Below are 11,775 nucleotides of genomic sequence, written 5' to 3'. Positions count from 1 at the left end.
GTTTGAGATTTAAATTTACAGAAAAGTACTTAACAACATCTGCCCTATAACTTCATTTCCAGAAAATAAATTGTATTTACTCTTTTGAAGACATTTCTAGTGAGTATTAGATTTATATCCTACCTTTCATTCAGGAATTAAGACAGCTTACAAAGCCTCTTTTCTTCTGCTTTTTCTTGAAATAATTCTGTGCAATAAATTGGGCTGAAAGAAAATAACTGCCCCAAAAGTTACCAGTTTGAGCTTCTGCGTCTGAAGAATACATGGGTCAATTTTAATCCAATTGTTTTAATCAATTGTTAAACCATCACCACTCACCTGCTTCTTTATTACAGTATAGCACAAGCTGTTATGGACTATGATCCAGTTCATCAAATTGGCAAGTACTGTATACATGCATAGGTGTAGAGGGACAATAATGTGGGCATTGAAATGAGATTAGAAGAAAATGAAATATTCAGAATAAAAACCTTGGCAAGCTTAATTTTATACGTAATTTTCAATGCCTATTCACAAGAGCTGCTAATAATATATATCAAAAAACCAATTAACACACAGTGGGTGTAAAATGCATTATTTCGATTTAGATCATACATAGTAGGGTTGCACTTCATGATTAATTGGAATTCAAAAGTTTCACATTAGAAATCCACTTCACAGAAGAGAAAACAGTTCCTGTCAAGTGAAAAGACCTTGGTTTTTCTCTTCGGAAATTTTACTGGGAAATAGGAAACGAAAAAACATCCTAGAGTAAAACAATAATGAACCATAGAAATGCCTTTAACTGTGTTAGTCAGGTCAAACTATGAATTATGCCTAGAAAATATGAATCCTAGAACATCTCACTGTCCTCATATGAAACCTATAGGCTGATGAGGAAGCCACAGTATGGGCAGAATATGGGAAAACAGATGCAGTGCAGGTGGTCAAAGAAGTGAGACAGAACTGTGTTCTCTCCATTTATTTATTTCACCAATATTCTGAATATATATTAAGGGAAGTAAGATTACATGAAGATCAGCATGGTTCTAAGACTGTAGGAAGAGATGAACTTCTCGTTTGCAAGCTTCGGCAGCGGCAGGAATCTGCAATCATGCACGGTTCCTGCTGTGCTCGCCGCTGGAGTGCCCCCGATCCAGCCGGATTTAGGGGCTAATAGTTACCCCATAGAGGTGACTGAAGACAGGGGAGATTCAGCAGGGGTCCGGGGGAAATGCAACCCCCTTCCTCAGCTGGCTAAACTCCCTTTTCCAAAAGCGGTGGAGCGGCGGTCAGCAATCGGTCAGAAGCTTTCATCCGGACAAGAATGTGCAGGAGGAAGCTGAAGAAAGTGAAAGTTTTTGGCTGAACCGGGATAAAAAGTAACATCTAAATACCTTGGAAACTCAACTTCATTAAAGATACATTGTTCCCTAGAAGATTGTAAAAAGCGGCGGGTGAAAGTTAAAAGGGAAAGTTTGTTTTTTCTCACTTTCCTTCCCTATGGAGATAGCAGATGGAAATCGGAAAAACCCATTTTGGCATCAACAGGTAATCAAATTTGAAAACTAAAAGCCAAGGGAACATTAAAGATTTCTGAACATTGGAATTAAAAAAAATTCCTTTTTTGCTATAAGTGGGAAGGGAGAGGTAAAGAATTAATATTAAGACGTTGCTGGAGGAGATTGCTTGGAGCTTATAAGATCAGAGTTAAATTGTAACAAGACTTCTAAAAGATACATTTTGGAACTTTGCAATAGAACTGTACCCCAGGAAGAGAAAGTACAAAAAGAAGAAAGTGCTAAAACAGCTTGTGTTTATTTGGATTGCTTGGTGACTTTGGGACTTTTGGAAATGGTTATTTGAAAGATTAAAAACATTTGGGTTGTTTAAAAAACTTTCAGAATGGCATTATCTGTTGAAGAACTGAAAATGGAATTTAAAAAGCTAAAAGAAGAGGAACAAGAAGGGAAGGGCTCTTCCGGATCTGTTTTTCACTTCTTAGAAATGTCGATTTCTACCTACCAGGAATTACAAGAACAAGAAGACTGGGATGAAGAAGAAGCCATCTTTAATGAACAAACAACTTTAGCTGGGGAAGAAAAAGGAAAGGGGGGAAAGAGAATGGAGAATTTAAGACTTAAAAGAACAACCAAAAAAGGGAAAAATAAGGTGAAAAATCAATACAATGTTAGAAAGCAACAGAAAAGAGGAATGCAGAAGAGAGTGGAGATTAAGAGGGAGGAGATCAAGAGATGGGGGAGTAAAAAGGCTAGATTGGAGAAGAAAGGAAGGGAAAAAAGGAAGAGAAGTTACAAAGGTTTGAAACGATGTAAAGAAACAGTTTTTTTTCAGAGATAAAGGGTAAAAACATAATTAAAAAAGAGATTCTGCAAAAGTACATAAGACTGTATTGTTGTATTTGTATTTGAAATAAAGTTAGAAAACTGGAACATTATATGATTTAATAAAATATTAAAGGGAATGTGTAAAATGCTTAAGATTTAATGATAGAGTTTAATTTGCTATGGATTATTGTTTTAATTATATTATGAACTTACTATTTTCGTATTTTAAAATGTAGTATGTAGCTTTAGAATGTACTAAGCAGAATCAGAATGAAAATTATATATTATTTTAAGTGTTAAATTTAGGGGAAAGATATAAAAGCATCATACTTCAATCAGTGATTGCAGGAGAAATTATGTGTTAAAGAGAAAAGATAAGTAGATAATTACAGAACGGACAAAAGATACAAAAATAATGATTTAAATTGAGATGAAATATATAAAATAGAATTAAGAGAGTGAAAAGAGGGGAGAAGCCAAAAAGAAAATATAGAATGGTAAATAAGATATGAAATGGTATACAAAGTGAGCATGAATTTGATTTATGTCTGTACAAAAAGATGTAACCCAGGACCAAGCTGCTTTCCAAAAAGAAGTTTTATGTTTTCATGTTTTGTCTTTTATTTGTGTATGTTTGTTTATTGAAAATTAATAATTTTTTTATTAAAAAATAAAACTGTAGGAAGAAACATCAAACACCAACAACTTGTGCTATGGTGATGACCCTTATAGCCAAAAATGCAAAGAATCTGCAATCTCTAGAAATAAAAGACAAAGACATTATAAAATGAGGGCTAAAATTATAATTATTCTCCTTCAATGTACTACATCTTGATGTCAAATATATCCCCAGATACTTAACCTTGTTTGTAACTTGAATTTTTAACAGTTCTGCCAACTCTTCCCTTTGTTTCAACAACATATTCTTTGACAAAATCTTTGTTTTATCTCTATTTATTTTCAAACCAGCCACCTCCCCATAGACCTCTATCTTTTCCAACAGTTTCGAGGCTGTTTCTATAGGATCTTCCAAGATAAAGACTAGGTCATCTGCAAAGGCTTGTAGTTTAAATTCTTCCTTTTTAATTTTCATTCCTTTTATAGTTTTATCTTCTCTGATATTTCTATTCAACACTTCCAAAGTCAATACAAATATCAAGGGAGAAAGAGGACAACCTTGTCTTGTGCCTTTTCTTATATTAATAGGATCTGTAAATTCTCCCTCCATCATTACCTTAGCTGTTTGTTCATTATAAATTGCTTCTATTGCCTGAATAAATCTTCTAGCAAAGCCCATCTGTTCCATTAAAAGTAACATAAATCTCCAATTCACGTTATCAAATGCCTTTTGAGCATCTAAAAATATCAAAGCCATTTGCTTTTCAGGATGTGCCTCATAGTATTCCAGGGTGTCCAGAATTACTCTCATATTGTCTCTGATTTGTCGCTTTGGCAAAAACCCATTTTGGTCTGGGTGGATAAAGTTATTCAAGTACTTTTTAAGTCTTTCTGCTAATATTGAAGCAAAAATTTTATAATCTGCATTTAGTAAAGAAATCGGTCTATAATTCTTGATTTGCAGTAGGTCCGCCTCCTCTTTTGGAATAAGTGTAATGTAAGCCTCTGACCATGTTTTAGGTATCATCTTTTTAACATAACTTCATTCATAACTTCTAACAGTGGAATACACAGTGATTCTTGAAAGATTTTATAAAATTCTACAGGAAACCCGTCTGGACCTGGTGCCTTTCCATTATTTTGTTTCTTAAGTGCTTGACTTAACTCCATCATTGTTATATTACTTTCTAGCATTTCTTCAATCTCTTTAGGTATCTTAGGTAGATTTGCATTCTGTAGGTATTGTTTAACTTTCTCCTCATCAATGTCTTCTTTCTTATACAAATGCTTATAAAAATCATAAATAATCTCTTTTTTTTCTTTGCTGCCATAACAAATTTTACCTTGGTCGTCTATTAACTGCGGTATTTTCCTCGACTCTTTCTCCTTTCTCAATTTATATGCTAGCCATCTACCTGGCTTATTTGCATCCTCAAAATAATTCTGTTTAGCATTCCTAATTTTCTGTGCCAGTTCTTCTTTCTCTATTAAATCCATTTTATGTTTAGTTATATCCAGTTTCATTTTAACATCTTTTCTGTGTGGCATTTTCTGTAATTCTTTTTCAAGTCCCTTATATTCATCATCCAAGGCTTTAAGAGTTCGCTTTTCCTGTTGTTCTTTTTCTTGTATAGTCTATTATCAAGCCTCTAACATAGGCCTTCATTGTGTCCCAAACATTCTGTATTGAGGTGTCTTCTTTTCTGTTCTCTTTAAAGAAGAAGGCCAATTCTTTCTCCATCCATTGTATAAATTCCTTATCCTTTAAAATAGAATTATTTAATGTCCATCTCGATCTTTTCCTTTGTCCCTTCCATTCAATTGTCAATGGGTTATGGTCAGCCCAAGTACTTGTTTCAATATTTACTTCTTGAATACTAGACATTAAATCTGTTGAGATCCAAATCATATCCAGTCTGGACCATGATAGATGCCTATTTGAATAGAACGTAGATTGCTTAGATTTATCATTTCTTTCTCTCCATATGTCTTTTAAAGTTAATTCATCTATCATTTTAAAAAAGGATTTAGGAAGAGTTTTCCTGTTATGCTTTACTGTTGTTGCAATATAGTCAAGTCTATTATCCACAATTCCATTAAAGTCTCCCATCATAATTACATTAGCATAGTCAAGTTCGGCAGTCTTAGTATGTAATTTTCTATAGAATTCTTCCTGTTTATCATTCGGTGCATAAATTGCAATCAAAAGTATCTTTCTATTATTGTCCATTATTTCTACCATTAATATTCTCCCATCATCATCTGTATAAATCATTTTTGCTGGAATGGCCTCTTTAATATATAAAACCACCCCTCTTTTCTTGGATTGTGTCAAAGAGGTAAACAATTTCCTAATTTTGGTTGTAATAACAATTGTTCATGTTGCTTTTTAATATGAACTTCTTGTAAACAAATTATGTCGAACCTTAATTTCATTAATTTATGGAAAATCTTCCTTCTCTTAGCAGCTGAGTTCAGTCCATTTATATTCATTGTAATCAATTTTTTTTCTTCCATAATTATGTTTTATATTTAGATTTAACCACTCTCGTGGGTCTTGCCTCACGTTGATCTTTAATATCCACTTGTCCACCTACTGCACCTTCTTCTTTTCCAACCTCCATTTGTTCCTCTTGAGATTCAATTGATGGGACCTCCTTTCCTGCTCCTCCTTCTCTGCCTCCAAAAACCTCTGCGCAAAACAGTTCTGCTTTCTCAATTGAATCAATTCTATGTCTCTGTTCCTGCCACGTAAACATCAATCCTTCTGGAATCAACCACCTGTAAGACACCTCTTTTCCAATAACCTTTTAGTCAGGAATCGGTATTCTCTTCTCATCTCTCTCACTCTTCTAGGTATTTGTTTTAAAACCAAAATTTCTTTACTTTTGTATTTCAGTGGCTTCTCTCTTGCTACTTGCAATATTTGTGTCTTCAAAGATTTTTAATAAATCTAATATGAACTTCTCTGGGTAGGTTATTTCTCATCGCATATCTTGTAAAAACTCGATATATCTCATCAATTCCATCCATCATCTTCTCTTCTGTTATCTCGAGCGCCTCCGCCAAGATTCCTACCATTATCGCAACCAAATCTTGTCCTTTTTTTCTTCTATATTTTGGAATCTAAGATAAAATTCTGATCTATCCAACTCCCACTTCAACATCTCACTTTTTTCTTGTTCAATCGCTGTTAATCTATTGTCGATATTTCCAATTTTCTCCTCTCTTTGTTTGCCTCCCTCTTCAACATTTTGGAGTCTCTCTTCATATTTTTCCATCATCTGTTCCATCCTACCTGTTCTTTGTTCAATAGTATCCATTTTTACCTTAAGATCTTGAATTCCTTGCATAATCATCTGGAAGGATACTCTTTCTTGTTCTTTTTCTTTCTCTTTATCTTGCTTTAACAATGTCTGAATTGAACGCTGTCCAGATGGTGGGGAGGCAGAAGCAGACATAGAGGCACCCGAAGATATAAATTTCTTACTCATTTTAAGTGGTTCCAACTCTTCAAGTTTTTTCAAATTTTAATCCACAAAAAAAAGAGAAAAAAAATATGAAATTTTAATCCAAGGTAAAAAGGCCAACAATAAAAAGCCAAAAGTGAGAGAAAAAAAGAAAAAAAAAAAAAAATTCTTCAAATTCTTCCTGACCTTAGTCCAATAAAAAAAGAAAAAAAAACCATAAAAAAAAGTAACAGTAAAAATAGAAACCCAATAATAATAATAAACAAGACAAAGCCAAAAAGGAAGAAGGGGAGAAGAAAAAGAGAAAAAACAAAAACAAGACAAAAACCAAGAAAAATAAGTTTCTTCAGATTCCACACCTTAGTCCAGCCAGAAAAAAAAAAAAAAAAAAAAAAAAACCTCAATTAAAAAAAGAAAAAGAAATAGTCCGCTAATGTACATTAAAAAAAAAAAAAAGGAAAAAAGAGAAAACAGGATCCAAATAGGCAAAAGAAAAATAAAATCAGTTAAATCAAAATAAAATATAAGTAGAAAAAAGAAATTCAGAGGCTTCCCTTTGCAAATAAATCAAGCTTAAAAGTCAGGACCTTGATGTTAGTGAAGGGGTTGGCAGAACTCAAAAAAAAACAACAACACTGCACTCTATTTAATTATCCAAGGCTCTAATTATAACTCCCTTCTCTTTCCCACAAGCTTCAAAGCTGAGCCATGTATATCCAGAAAGACACCTGTAATAATATTCCACAAAGTGCTTTCCTCTATCTTATCAGGGGATGTCCTTGAGAAGAAGAGTCTATTTTTTTTTTTTAAATATTTCCGAGCCTCTAGGTGGCAGTGTTACAAAGTATCATAGTTCTCACTTTCCCCCCTCCTCTCCTAAGGGAAAGCCGACTTGCAATACACACAAAACAAAAACCGAAAAATCAAACAAAATCAAGAGAAGCCTCTAGCCCAGAAAAAAAAAAAATAAAAAGTCCAGAAGAAGAATAAAACATATGAATATATAGAAAAAAGAAAACAGTCCAGTTATCCAATAAGTAACAATAGAGTCCGGAAGCAAAGAAAAGAAAAAAAATGGATTCTCTCTTTGACGTTTCCCTAAAAAAACGCCGCTAAATCAATTTTGTCAAAAAACAAAACAAAAATCACACAGGTTTCTTCAGATAATTAGAGTAAACTTTCCAAATTCAAAAAATTAAATAAAAAAAAGAAGTTCTCACCCAACCGACAAACTCTTTCTCAAACTCTTTCCGTCTGAGTCGCCCGGCCTCAGCAGCATGGGGCTGCCTCTCCGCCGCTGGCAAGAAGAGCTTCACCCGGGCTCTCCAGGGATTTTGCGGTATCCCGGAATCCTCAGGATATGCTCTTCACGATGGCTGTCCCTACGGGACAGCGTAGGTCCGTTGGACCGGCCAGTGGCGGAGATATCGGCTGCAATCGAGGAGCTCGATTGCAGACCGTATCGCCACGGCGCAAGCTCCTCCCATCTCCCCAATTAAACTTAAACAACAGATAGCTCAAGACTTGAAAAAATGGGAGAACTTACAATTGTCATTAATAGGAAGGATTTCAACAATTAAGATGAACATTTTACCCAGAGTCTTATTTTTGTTTCAAACAATACCAATTAGGCTTGGAAAAGAATATTTTGAGGATTTAAATAAAATTGTTTTGAAGTATATATGGCAAGGTAAGAAAGCAAGAATAAAGTTAAAGCTTTTACAGGATGCTAGATTTAGAGGAGGGTTTGGACTGCCTAATTGGGAGTTGTACTACCAAGCTGCAAACTTGACGTGGGTTAAAGAATGGATAACATTAAGGAAAACCAGATTGTTGACATTAGAAGGTCATGATTTGTTGTTGGGCTGGCATGCTTTTTTATGGTACAAGGGAACTAAAACACAGGGGTATTTTAGAAGGCATTATATACGGGAGTCTCTGTGGTTGAATTGGGAGAAGATAAAAAAACAGTGTTATTTGAAAATTCCAGTTTGGTTATCGACGATAGAAGCGTTCTCTTATCCTATAATCTATAAAAAGGAACAAACAGTTAACTATGGGGAATTATTAGATGAAAAGGGTGAACTTAAATCGATGCAAAAATTGGAAGAACAAGGTATACGGATGAATTGGTTTTCATATTTGCAAATATATTCAAAGTACTATGAGGATTCCAAAGCAGAGGGATTTTATGATAAGCAAACTGACTTGGATAAGATTTTGATGGGTACTGATGAAAAGGTGATTAAAAAATTGTATGGTTATTTATTGCAAATTAAGCTTGAGGAAGAACAAGTTAAAGAAACTATGATTGCGTGGGGGAGGAATTTTGGATATGGGATTGATTTAGAGAAATGGCAGAAATTATGGTCGTAAAATTATAAAATGACAATGTCTACAGCCTATAAAGAAAACTTGTATAAGATGTTTTACAGGTGGCATTTTCCCCGACAAGGATAGCAAGAATGTTTAAGAACAAATCCGAAAAATGCTGGAAATGTCATCAGAAACCTGGTTCATACTATCACATGTGGTGGACTTGTGAGGATGCTAGAAAATATTGGACTAAAATCCACATGTGGCTGGAAAAATGACAAAGAAGCATATAGACTTGAAACCGGAGTTTTTTCTATTGGGAATACTACCAGATACTTATAGTAAAGAGTTGAAATATTTGATTGTAAATGTATTGACTGCTGCTAGGATTGTATTTGCAAAAATTGGAAAAATGAGAAAATTCCATTGCAAGAAGAAGTTGTAAAGAAAATTTTGGAATGTGCTGAGATGAGTAGATTGACTTTTGAAATTAGAGAGCAAGAAGATAAACAATTTTATTTAGTTTGGGATCTTTTCTATCAATGGTTGAATGATGAAATATTAAAATATAAAAGTTAGATAATAAGGAATAATAATGACTTTATTTTCCCTTTCCTTTTATTGGTTTTTGATACTATATTTATATAATAGTTTTCTTTGTTTCTTTCTTTTCATATTTGGGATAGAATTGGTATGATTATAAGATTTGTTTTAGAATAAAATATTTAAAATATAGTTATCTCATAAAGGCATGACCGAATAAAAGTTTAGTCAAATTTTTTTTTTTTTCTTTAATAGAGATACTAGGATTTATAAATTTGTATTGATAAGAGTATTATATAAAGTAACTGTAATTGTGACTATGAGGTGAATGCACAAAACCGATGGACCAACCGACTTACGGTGTGTACAAAAATATGGGGGAGCTGATACTTTTATGTTTTGTTGTTGTGTTTTTTATGTTAAAAAAATAATAAAAATTTATATTAAAAAAAAAAAAAATGAGGGCTAAAATTAAAAGGTGTTAGATAGCTTCTGCCTTTTAAAATCTGCCATCAACAGTAACAGAACAAATATGCAACAATTTTGCCATATAATAAAGCTTGGTAAAATAGCCATGAAGATCTTGAAAAAGATATTCATATGCTGTGATGTGTCTACACCTACAAAGATTAGAAAAGTGCAGACTATATGGAGGTAAATATTGGGTGTTAAAGAAGCACAGCAAGAGTACTGATGCTTTTAAAATTTGGTGTTGGGGAAAACTTGTTCTCAGCTATGACACAGTTTATCCACGTTTTGGGGCACTCGTTATTCTCCTTTTCCTTGAGAAAGAAAGCCCAACAGAACCTTTAAAGTTAGATGATGTGCTAATCTTCGCTATAAACTCTCTCCTCCAAGCTGCTTTCATTTTTGCAGAAGTAAACTATTTTTTCTTCAGCAAGCTGAAAGGCATCCAGAACAATGCTATAAGCTGGTAGCAGTTGCAAAATAATAAGCTAAAGTAGTTTTTAACTAAAAATAACTATAGGAATAACTAGATTTTAATTGGAAAAAAATATGTCAGAGAAAGCACATACAGAGACTATACTGATATTTCAGTTAAAATTGCAGTGTCAGCAGCAGTTGTGATGTTCAAAAAAACAAATGGTTTGTTCAATGAATAGAAGTACTCCAGGTCAACCCTCAGGCATTCTCCTTAAATAATGACCTCAACTGACCACAGACTAGAGGAACCAAAACATTTGTAGCCAAAACACTATTCAATACCAGGATCTTGCATGAAGTAGTAACCCATTTCTTCAGAAAACCCAGCCTGTCAGCAAACTAGTTGGGACACACTGTATTTACATCTAAGTAATAGAGTATTGCTTCATAGACAATACTCATAAACATAGACAATTAGAAAACCAGATGGAACACTTTGTATTTATATTATTCAAACTAAAAGACCTTGGAGATACTCTGTACCACCCATGTATGAGGCAAATTTCTGTATTTTCATTTGTTCAAAATCAAATGCCAGTACCTTGATCAATGATCTTTGTTGATTTGCATTTATTAAACTATGGAGATGCTTCTTGTTTATTGGAGAGATGGGGTTTCTTTCCTTTTCTCCCACTGGAAAGTTACTTCAGTGTTTGCCAGACTGATGAGACAACACTGAACCAGGAGTGAAAATTATATGTATGTATGTATGTATGTATGTATGTATGTATGTATGTGTGTATGTGTGTGTGTATGTGTGTGGGTATGTGTGTGTGTGTGTGTGTGTGTGTGTGTGTGTGTGTATATATATATATATATATATATATATGTTTTCTGAGGTTCTCGCGGGTATTTATATGTGGATCTTTGGTTGTTCGGGTTTTCTCCCGCGTAAGATTCGAAGTATCTAGGCAACGTTTCGATGAAGTCTCATTCATCACCCCTCTCACCTGTCATCGCTAACCTCTACATGGAACACTTTGAAACACAAGCTCTAGAAAAATACGACCACAAACCCAAACTCTGGCTCAGATACGTAGATGACACCTTCATAATCTGGCCACATGGGAAAGAAAAACTGAACAACTTCCTCACACACCTCAACAGCCTACACCCCAAAATACAATTCACCATGGAAACAGAAGCCAACAACCAACTTCCCTTCCTAGATGTCTTGGTATACAAAAGATCCAATGGCTCCCTAGGACACACCATCTACCAGAAGAAAACACACACTAACCGCTATCTACATGCACTCTCACACCACCACCCAGCACAGATCAATTCCGTAGCCAAGACACTCATCTCCAGAACAAAATGCTTAGCCGATGAACAACACCAAAAAACTGAACTACACACTCTCACCAACGTACTTACAGCCAATGGATTCCAAAGAAAGAAGATTACCCACCTAATCCAAAAAAGAAACCCCAACCAAAATCCAAGACAGAGAACAAGAAAATGGCAAAGCCCTCCTCCCATATACAAAAGGCACTACAGACAAAATCAGCAAGATCCTCCAAAAACACAACATCAAAACAGCATTCTGCACAAAC

The sequence above is a fragment of the Pseudonaja textilis genome, chromosome 1 (genome assembly GCF_049901715.1).
Source record: "Pseudonaja textilis isolate UNSWEBS1 chromosome 1, rPseTex1.2, whole genome shotgun sequence".
NCBI lineage: Eukaryota > Metazoa > Chordata > Lepidosauria > Squamata > Elapidae > Pseudonaja > Pseudonaja textilis.
Note: the sequence above shows the minus strand (reverse complement) of the source record.